The sequence below is a fragment of the Schistocerca nitens genome, chromosome 11 (assembly GCF_023898315.1).
Source record: "Schistocerca nitens isolate TAMUIC-IGC-003100 chromosome 11, iqSchNite1.1, whole genome shotgun sequence".
NCBI lineage: Eukaryota > Metazoa > Arthropoda > Insecta > Orthoptera > Acrididae > Schistocerca > Schistocerca nitens.
Genome location: NC_064624.1, coordinates 4,672,289 through 4,683,589, shown reverse-complemented (window position 1 = coordinate 4,683,589; position 11,301 = coordinate 4,672,289).

Sequence of the window (11,301 nt, the reverse complement as noted above, 5' to 3'; positions counted from 1 at the left end):
CACACAAATTGCGTCGCGATTCAATACATCGTCCTCCAGCCGACTTGTCTCCATGGGTCTAGTGCTGCCTCGGGCACCTTATGGTCGTTCTCCTGTGAGTCTACATTTTCGAATCCGACGCAAAACTGACAGTTAATTGTAACGTTCAGAGCCTCTTAATGACGATGGAACACACAAATTGCGTCGCGATTCAATACATCGTACTCCAGCCGACTTGTCTCCAAGGGTCTAGTGCTGCCTCGGGCACCTTATGGTCGTTCTCCTGTGAGTCTAGTTTTTCGAATCCGACGCAAAACTGACAGTTAATTGTAACGTTCAGAGCCTGTTAATGACGATGGAACACACAAATTGCGTCGCGATTCAATACATCGTCCTCCAGCCGACCTGTCTCCAAGTGTCTATTGCTGCCTCGGGCACCTTATGGTCGTTCTCCTGTGAGTCTAGTTTTTCGAATCCGACGCAAACCTGACAGTTAATTGTAACGTTCAGAGCCTGTTAATGACAATGAAACACACAAATTGCGTCGCGAATCAATACATCGTCCTCCAGCCGAATTGTCTCCAAGGGCCTAGTGCTGCCACGGGCACATTATGGTCGAACTCCTGTGAGTCTAGATTTTCGAATCCGACGCAAAACTGACAGTTAATTGTAACGTTCAGAGCCTGTTAATGACGATGGAACACACAAATTGCGTCGCGATTCAATACATCGTCCTCCAGCCAACTTGTCTGCGAGGTACTATTGCTGCCCCGGGCACCTTATGATCGTTCTGCTAGGAGTGTAGTTTCTCGAATCCGGCGCAAAACTGACAGTTACTTGTAACGTTCAGAGCCTCTTAATGACGATGGAACACACAAATTGCGTCGCGATTCAATACATCGTCCTCCAGCCGACTTGTCTCCATGGGTCTAGTGCTGCCTCGGGCACCTTATGGTCGTTCTCCTGTGAGTCTAGATTTTCGAATCCGACGCAAAACTGACAGTTAATTGTAACGTTCAGAGCCTATTAATGACGATGGAACACACAAATTGCGTCGCGATTCAGTACATCGTCCTCCAGCCGACTTGTCTGCGAGGTACTATTGCTGCCCCGGGCACCTTTTGGTCGTTCTCCTATGAGTCTAGTTTATCGAATCCGACGCATAACTGACAGTTAATTGTAACGTTCAGAGCCTCTTAATAACGATGGAACACACAAATTGCGTCGCGATTCAATACATCGTCCTCCAGCCGACCTGTCTCCAAGGGTCTATTGCTGCCTCGGGCACCTTATCGTCGTTCTCCTGTGAGTCTAGTTTTTTGAATCCGACGCAAAACTGACAGTTAATTGTAACGTTCAGAGCCTCTTAATGACGATGGAACACACAAATTGCGTCGAGATTCAATACATCGTCCGACAGCCGACCTGGCTCCAAGGGTCTATTGCTGCCTCGGGCACCTTATGGTCGTTCTGCTGTGAGTCTAGTTTTCCGAATACGACGCATAACTGACAGCTAATTGTAACGTTCAGAGCCTGTTAATGACGGTGGAACACACAAATTGCGTCGCGATTCAATACAAGGTCCTCCAGGCGACTTGTCTCAGAGGTACTTTTGTTGCCCCGGGCACCTTTAGGTCGTTCTCCAATGAGTCTATTTTATCGAATCCGGCGCAAAACTGACAGTTAATTGCAACGTTCAGAGCCTCTTAATGACGATGGAACACACAAATTGTGTCGCGATTCAATACATCGTCCTCCAGCTGACCTGTCTCCAAGGGTCTATTGCTGCCTCGGGCACCTTATGGTCGTTCTCCTGTGAGTCTAGTTTTTCGAATCCGACGCAAACCTGACAGTTAATTGTAACGTTCAGAGCCTCTTAATGACGATGGAACACACAAATTGCGTCGCGATTCAATACATCGTCCTCCAGCCGACTTGTCTCCAAGGGTCTATTGCTGCCTCGGGCACCTTATGGTAGTTCTCCTGTGAGTCTAGTTTTTCGAATCCGACGCAAACCTGACAGTTAATTGTAACGTTCAGAGCCTCTTAATGACGATGGAACACACAAATTGCGTCGAGATTCAATACATCGTCCTCAAGCCGAATTGTCTCGAAGGATTCAGTGCTGCCACGGGCACCTTATGGTCGTTCTCCTGTGAGTCTAGATTTTCGAATCCGACGCAAAACTGACAGTTAATTGTAACGTTCAGAGCCTCTTAATGACGATGGAACACACAAATTGCGTCGCGATTCAATACATCGTCCTCCAGCCGACTTGTCTCCATGGGTCTAGTGCTGCCTCGGGCACCTTATGGTCGTTCTCCTGTGAGTCTAGATTTTCGAATCCGACGCAAAACTGACAGTTAATTGTAACGTTCAGAGCCTCTTAATGACGATGGAACACACAAATTGCGTCGCGATTCAATACATCGTCCTCCAGCCGACTTGTCTCAGAGGCACTATTGCAGCCCCGGGCACCTTTTGGTCGTTCTCCTATGAGTCTATTTTATCGAACCCGGCGCAAAACTGACAGTTAATTGTAACGTTCAGTGCCTCTTAATAACGATGGAACACACAAATTGCGTCGCGATTCAATACATCGTCCTCCAGCCGACTTGTCTCCAAGGGTCTTGAGCTGCCTCGGGCACCTTATGGTCGTTCTTCTGTGAGTCTAGATTTTCGAATCCGACGCAAAACTGACAGTTAACTGTAACGTTCAGAGCCTCTTAATGACGATGGAACACACAAATTGCGTCGCGATTCAATACATCGTCCTCCAGCCGACTTGTCTCCAAGGGTCTATTGCTGCCTCGGGCACCTTATGGTCGTTCTCCTGTGAGTCTAGTTTTTCGAATCCGACGCAAACCTGACAGTTAATTGTAACGTTCAGAGCCTCTTAATGACGATGGAACACACAAATTGCGTCGCGATTCAATACATCGTCCTCCAGCCGACTTGTCTCCAAGGGTCTAGTGCTGCCTCGGGCACCTTATGGTCGTTCTCCTGTGAGTCTAGTTTTTCGAATCCGACGCAAAACTGACAGTTAATTGTAACGTTCAGAGACTCTTAATGACGATGGAACACACAAATTGCGTCGCGATTCAATACATCGTCCTCCAGCCGACCTGTCTCCAAGGGTCTATTGCTGCCTCGGGCACCTTATGGTCGTTGTCCTGTGAAACTAGTTTTTCGAATCCGACGCAAACCTGACAGTTAATTGTAACGTTCAGAGCCTCTTAATGACGATGGAACACACAAATTGCGTCGCGATTCAATACATCGTCCTCCAGCCAAATTGTCTCCAAGGGTCTAGTGCTGCCACGGGCACCTTATGGTCGTTCTCCTGTGAGTCTAGTTTTTCGAATCCGACGCAAAACTGACAGTTAATTGTAACGTTCAGAGCCTCTTAATGACGATGGAACACACAAATTGCGTCGCGATTCAATACATCGTCCTCCAGCCGACTTGTCTCCAAGGGTCTATAGCTGCCTCGGGCACCTTATCGTCGTTCTCCTGTGAGTCTAGATTTTCGAATCCGACGCAAAACTGACAGTTAACTGTAACGTTCAGAGCCTCTTATTGACGATGGAACACACAAATTGCGTCGCGATTCAATACATCGTCCTCCAGCCGACTTGTCTCCAAGGGTCTATTGCTGCCTCGGGCACCTTATGGTCGTTCTCCTGTGAGTCTAGTTTTTCGAATCCGACGCAAAACTGACAGTTAATTGTAACGTTCAGAGCCTCTTAATGACGATGGAACACACAAATTGCGTCGAGATTCAATACATCGTCCTCCAGCCCACTTGTCTGAGAGGTACTATTGCTGCCCCGGGCACCTTATGGTCGTTCTCCTAGGAGTGTAGTTTCTCGAATCCGGCGCAAAACTGACAGTTAATTGTAACGTTCAGAGCCTCTTAATGACGATGGAACACACAAATTGCATCGCGATTCAATACATCGTCCTCCAGACGACTTGTCTCCATGGGTCTAGTGCTGCCTCGGGCACCTTATGGTCGTTCTCCTGTGAGTCTAGATTTTCGAATCCGACGCAAAACTGACGTTAATTGTAACGTTCGGAGCCACTTAATGACGATGGAACACACAAATTGCGTCGCGATTCAATACATCGTCCTCCAGCCGACTTGTCTCCAAGGGTCTAGTGCTGCCTCGGGCACCTTATGGTCGTTCTCCTGTGAGTCTAGTTTTTCGAATCCGACGCAAAACTGACAGTTAATTGTAACGTTCAGAGCCTGTTAATGACAATGAAACACACAAATTGCGTCGCGAATCAATACATCGTCCTCCAGCCGAATTGTCTCCAAGGGTCTAGTGCTGCCACGGGCACATTATGGTCGATCTCCTGTGAGTCTACATTTTCGAATCCGACGCAAAACTGACAGTTAATTGTAACGTTCAGAGCCTGTTAATGACGATGGAACACACAAATTGCGTCGCGATTCAATACATCGTCCTCCAGCTGACTTGTCTGCGAGGTACTATTGCTGCCCCGGGCACCTTATGATCGTTCTCCTAGGAGTGTAGTTTCTCGAATCCGCCGCAAAACTGAAACTTAATTGTAACGTTCAGAGCCTCTTAATGACGATGGAACACACAAATTGCGTCGAGATTCAATACATCTACCTCCAGCCGACTTGTCTCCATGGGTCTAGTGCTGCCTCGGGCACCTTATGGTCGTTCTCCTGTGAGTTTAGATTTTCGAATCCGACGCAAAACTGACAGTTAATTGTAACGTACAGAGCCTCTTAATGACGATGGAACACACAAATTGCGTCGCGATTCAATACATCGTCCTCCAGCCGACTTGTCTCCAAGGGTCTACTGCTGCCTCGGGCACCTTATGGTCGTTCTCCTGTTAGTCTAGTTTTTCGAATCCGACGCAAAACTGACAGTTAAACGTAACGTTCAGAGCCTCTTAATAACGATGGAACACACAAATTGCGTCGCGATTCAATACATCGTCCTCCAGCCGACTTGTCTCCAAGGGTCTAGTGCTGCCTCGGGCACCTTATGGTCGTTCTTCTGTGGGTCTAGATTTTCGAATCCGACGCAAAACTGACAGTTAATTGTAACGTTCAGAGCCTCTTAATAACGATGGAACACACAAATTGCGTCGCGATTCAATACATCGTCCTCCAGCCGACCTGTTTCCAAGGGTCTATTGCTGCCTCGGGCACCTTATTGTTCTCCTGTGAGTCTAGTTTTTCGAATCCGACGCAAACCTGACAGTTAATTGCTACGTTCAGAGCCTGTTAATGACAATGGAACACACAAATTGCGTCGCGAATCAATACATCGTCCTCCAGCCGACTTGTCTGCGAGGTACTATTGCTGCCCCGGGCACCTTATGGTCGTTCTCCTAGGAGTGTAGTTTCTCGAATCCGGCGCAAAACTGACAGTTATTTGTAACGTTCAGAGCCTCTTAATGACGATGGAACACACAAATTGCGTCGCGATTCAATACATCGTCCTCCAGCCGACTTGTCTCCATGGGTCTAGTGCTGCCTCGGGCACCTTATGGTCGTTCTTCTGTGAGTCTAGATTTTCGAATCCGACGCAAAACTGACAGTAACTGTAACGTTCAGAGCCTCTTAATGACGATGGAACACACAAATTGCGTCGCGATTCAATATATCGTCCTCCAGCCGACTTGTCTCCAAGGGTCTAATGCTGCCTCGGGCACCTTATGGTCGTTCTCCTGTGAGTCTAGTTTTTCGAATCCGACGCAAACCTGACAGTTAATTGCAACGTTCATAGCCTGTTAATGACAATGGAACACACAAATTGCGTCGCGAATCAATACATCGTCCTCCAGCCGACTTGTCTCCAAGGGTATAGTGCTGCCTCGGGCACCTTATGGTCGTTCTTCTGTGAGTCTAGTTTTGCGAATCCGGCGCAAAACTGACAGTTAATTATAACGTTCAGAGCCTCTTAATGACGATGGAACACACAAATTGCGTCGCGATTCAATACATCGTCCTCCAGCCGACTTGTCTCCATGGGTCTAGTGCTGCCTCGGGCACTTTATGGTCGTTCTCCTGTGAGTCTAGATTTTCGAATCCGACGCAAAACTGACAGTTAATTGTAACGTTCAGAGCCTCTTAATGACGATGGAACACACAAATTGCGTCGCGATTCAATACATCGTCCTCCAGCCGACTTGTCTCCAAGGGTCTAGTGCTGCCTCGGGCACCTTATGGCCGTTCTCCTGTGAGTCTAGTTTTTCGAATCCGACGCAAAACTGACAGTTAATTGTAACGTTCAGAGCCTCTTAATGTCGATGGAACACACAAATTGCGTCGCGATTCAATACATCGTCCTCCAGGCGACTTGTCTGAGAGGTACTATTGCTGCCCCAGGCACCTTTTGATCGTTCTCCTATGAGTCTATTTTATCGAACCCGGCGCAAAACTGACAGTTAATTGTAACGTTCAGTGCCTCTTAATAACGATGGAACACACAAATTGCGTCACGATTCAATACATCGTCCTCCAGCCGACTTGTCTCCAAGGGTATAGTGCTGCCTCGGGCACCTTATGGTCATTCCTCTGCGAGTCTAGTTTTTCGAATCCGACGCAAAACTGACAGTTAATTGTAACGTTCAGAGCCTTTTAATGACGATGGAGCACACAAATTGCGTCGCGATCCAATACATCGTCCTCCACCCGACTTGTCTCCAAGGGTCTATTGCTGCCTCGGGCACCTTATGGTCGTTCTCCTGTGAGTCTAGTTTTTCGAATCCGACGCAAACCTGACAGTTAATTGTAACTTCAGAGCCTCTTAATTCAGTGTTCCGAAACTGTTTCACTGCGGAAAATCGTAACACGGTCCCTGACTTCAGCCGTCGCACGGACGCCAAAATGGAAAATATTGAAATAAACGATATCGGAATTGAAAAACAACTGCTATCACTTAGTAGCGGAAAAGCATCCGGACCAGACGAGATACCCTTAAGATTCTACAGTGATTATGCTAAAGAACTTGCCCCCTTTCTATCAGCAATTTATCGTAGATCTCTGGAAGAACGTAAAGTACCTAGCGACTGGAAGAAAGCACAGGTCGTTCCCATTTTCAAGAAGGGTCATAAATCAGATGCGAATAATTATAGGCCTATTTCACTTACGTCAATCTGTTGTAGAATAATGGAACATGTTTTGTGTTCTCGTATTATGACGTTCTTAGATAATACAAATCTCCTTCATCATAACCAACATGGATTCCGCAAACAGAGATCATGTGAAACCCAGCTCGCCCTATTTGCCCAAGAAATTCACAGTGCCGTAGACACTGGCGAGCAGATTGATGCCGTATTCCTGGACTTCAGGAAGGCATTTGATACGGTTCCGCACTTACGTTTAGTGAAAAAAATACGTGCTTACGGAATATCGGACCAGGTTTGTGATTGGATTCAGGATTTCCTAGAAGAAAGAACACAACATGTCATTCTTAACGGTTCAAAATCTGCAGATGTAGAGGTAATTTCGGGAGTACCGCAAGGAAGCGTGATAGGACCTTTATTGTTTACAATATACATAAATGACTTAGTTGACAACATCGGTAGCTCCGTGAGGCTATTTGCAGATGACACGGTTGTCTACAAGAAAGTAGCAACATCAGAAGACTCGTACGTACTCCAGGAAGACCTGCAGAGGATTAATGAATGGTGCGACAGCTGGCAGCTTTCCCTAAATGTAGATAAATGTAATATAATGCGCATACATAGGGGCAGAAATCCATTCCAGTACGATTATGCCATAGGTGGTAAATCATTGGAAGCGGTAACGACCGTAAAATACTTAGGAGTTACTATCCGGAGCGATCTGAAGTGGAATGATCACATAAAACAAATAGTGGGAAAAGCAGGCGCCAGGTTGAGATTCATAGGAAGAATTCTAAGAAAATGTGACTCATCGACGAAAGAAGTAGCTTACAAAACGCTTGTTCGTCCGATTCTTGAGTATTGCTCATCAGTATGGGACCCTTACCAGGTTGGATTAATAGAAGAGATAGACATGATCCAGCGAAAAGCAGCGCGATTCGTCATGGGGACATTTAGTCAGCGCGAGAGCGTTACGGAGATGCTGAACAAGCTCCAGTGGCAGACACTTCAAGAAAGGCGTTACGCAATACGGAGAGGTTTATTATCGAAATTACGAGAGAGCACATTCCGGGAAGAGATGGGCAACATATTACTACCGCCCACATATATCTCGCGTAATGATCACAACGAAAAGATCCGAGAAATTAGAGCACATACGGAGACTTACAAGCAGTCGTTCTTCCCACGCACAATTCGTGAATGGAACAGGGAAGGGGGATCAGATAGTGGTACAATAAGTACCCTCCGCCACACACCGTAAGGTGGCTCGCGGAGTATAGATGTAGATGTAGATGTAGATGGAACACACAAATTGCGTCGAAATTCAATACATCGTCCTCAAGCCGAATTGTCTCGAAGGATCTAGTGCTGCCACGGGCACCATATGGTCGTTCTCCTGTGAGTCTAGATTTTCGAATCCGACGCAAAACTGACAGTTAATTGTAACGTTCAGAGCCTCTTAATCACGATGGAACACACAAATTGCGTCGCGATTCAATACATCGTCCTCCAGGCGACTTGTCTCGAAGGGTCTATTGCTGCCTCGGGCATCTTATGGTCGTTCTCCTGTGAGTCTAGTTTTTCGAATCCGACGCTAAACTGACAGTTAATTGTAACGTTCAGAGCCTCTTAATGACGAAGGAACACACAAATTGGGTCGCGATTCAATACATCGTCCTCCAGCCGACTTGTCTCCAAGGGTCTATAGCTGCTTCGGGCACCTTATCGTCGTTCTCCTGTGAGTCTAGTTTTTCGAATCCGACGCAAAACTGACAGTTAATTGTAACGTTCAGAGCCTCTTAATGACGATGGAACACACAAATTGCGTCGAGATTCAATACATCGTCCGACAGCCGACCTGTCTCCAAGGGTCTATTGCTGCCTCGGGCACCTTATGGTCGTTCTGCTGTGAGTCTAGATTTTCGAATCCGACGCAAAACTGACAGTTAATTGTAACGTTCAGAGCCTCTTAATGACGATGGAACACACAAATTGCGTCGCGATTCAATACATCGTCCTCCAGCCGACTTGTCTCCAAGGGTCTATTGCTGCCTCGGGCACCTTATGGTCGTTCTCCTGTGAGTCTAGTTTTTCGAATCCGACGGAAACCTGACAGTTAATTGTAACGTTAAGAGGCTGTTAATGACAATGGAACGCACAAATGGCGTCGCGATTCAATACATCGTCCTCCAGCCGAATTATCTCCAAGGGTCTAGTGGTTCCTCGGGCACCTTATGGTCGTTCTCCTGTGAGTCTAGCTTTTCGAATCCGACGCAAAAGTGACAGTTAAATGTAACGTTCAGAGCCTCTTAATCACGATGGAACACACAAATTGCGTCGCGATTCAATACATCGTCCTACAGCCGACTTGTCTCCAAGGGTCTATAGCTGGCTCGGGCACCTTATCGTCGTTCTCCTGTGAGTCTAGTTTTTCGAATCCGACGCAAAACTGACAGTTAATTGTAACGTTCAGAGCCTCTTAATGACGATGGAACACACAAATTGCGTCGCGATTCAATACATCGTCCTCCAGGCGACTTGTCTCCAAGGGTCTATTGCTGCCTCGGGCATCTTATGGTCGTTCTCCTGTGAGTCTAGTTTTTCGAATCCGACGCAAACCTGACAGTTAATTGCAACGTTCATAGCCTGTTAATGACAATGGAACACACAAATTGCGTCGCGAATCAATACATCGTCCTCCAGCCGACTTGTCTCCAAGGGTATAGTGCTGCCTCGGGCACCTTATGGTCGTTCTTCTGTGAGTCTAGTTTTGCGAATCCGGCGCAAAACTGACAGTTAATTATAACGTTCAGAGCCTCTTAATGACGATGGAACACACAAATTGCGTCGCGATTCAATACATCGTCCTCCAGCCGACTTGTCTCCATGGGTCTAGTGCTGCCTCGGGCACTTTATGGTCGTTCTCCTGTGAGTCTAGATTTTCGAATCCGACGCAAAACTGACAGTTAATTGTAACGTTCAGAGCCTCTTAATGACGATGGAACACACAAATTGCGTCGCGATTCAATACATCGTCCTCCAGCCGACTTGTCTCCAAGGGTCTAGTGCTGCCTCGGGCACCTTATGGCCGTTCTCCTGTGAGTCTAGTTTTTCGAATCCGACGCAAAACTGACAGTTAATTGTAACGTTCAGAGCCTCTTAATGTCGATGGAACACACAAATTGCGTCGCGATTCAATACATCGTCCTCCAGGCGACTTGTCTGAGAGGTACTATTGCTGCCCCAGGCACCTTTTGATCGTTCTCCTATGAGTCTATTTTATCGAACCCGGCGCAAAACTGACAGTTAATTGTAACGTTCAGTGCCTCTTAATAACGATGGAACACACAAATTGCGTCACGATTCAATACATCGTCCTCCAGCCGACTTGTCTCCAAGGGTATAGTGCTGCCTCGGGCACCTTATGGTCATTCCTCTGTGAGTCTAGTTTTTCGAATCCGACGCAAAACTGACAGTTAATTGTAACGTTCAGAGCCTTTTAATGACGATGGAGCACACAAATTGCGTCGCGATCCAATACATCGTCCTCCACCCGACTTGTCTCCAAGGGTCTATTGCTGCCTCGGGCACCTTATGGTCGTTCTCCTGTGAGTCTAGTTTTTCGAATCCGACGCAAACCTGACAGTTAATTGTAACTTCAGAGCCTCTTAATTCAGTGTTCCGAAACTGTTTCACTGCGGAAAATCGTAACACGGTCCCTGACTTCAGCCGTCGCACGGACGCCAAAATGGAAAATATTGAAATAAACGATATCGGAATTGAAAAACAACTGCTATCACTTAGTAGCGGAAAAGCATCCGGACCAGACGAGATACCCTTAAGATTCTACAGTGATTATGCTAAAGAACTTGCCCCCTTTCTATCAGCAATTTATCGTAGATCTCTGGAAGAACGTAAAGTACCTAGCGACTGGAAGAAAGCACAGGTCGTTCCCATTTTCAAGAAGGGTCATAAATCAGATGCGAATAATTATAGGCCTATTTCACTTACGTCAATCTGTTGTAGAATAATGGAACATGTTTTGTGTTCTCGTATTATGACGTTCTTAGATAATACAAATCTCCTTCATCATAACCAACATGGATTCCGCAAACAGAGATCATGTGAAACCCAGCTCGCCCTATTTGCCCAAGAAATTCACAGTGCCGTAGACACTGGCGAGCAGATTGATGCCGTATTCCT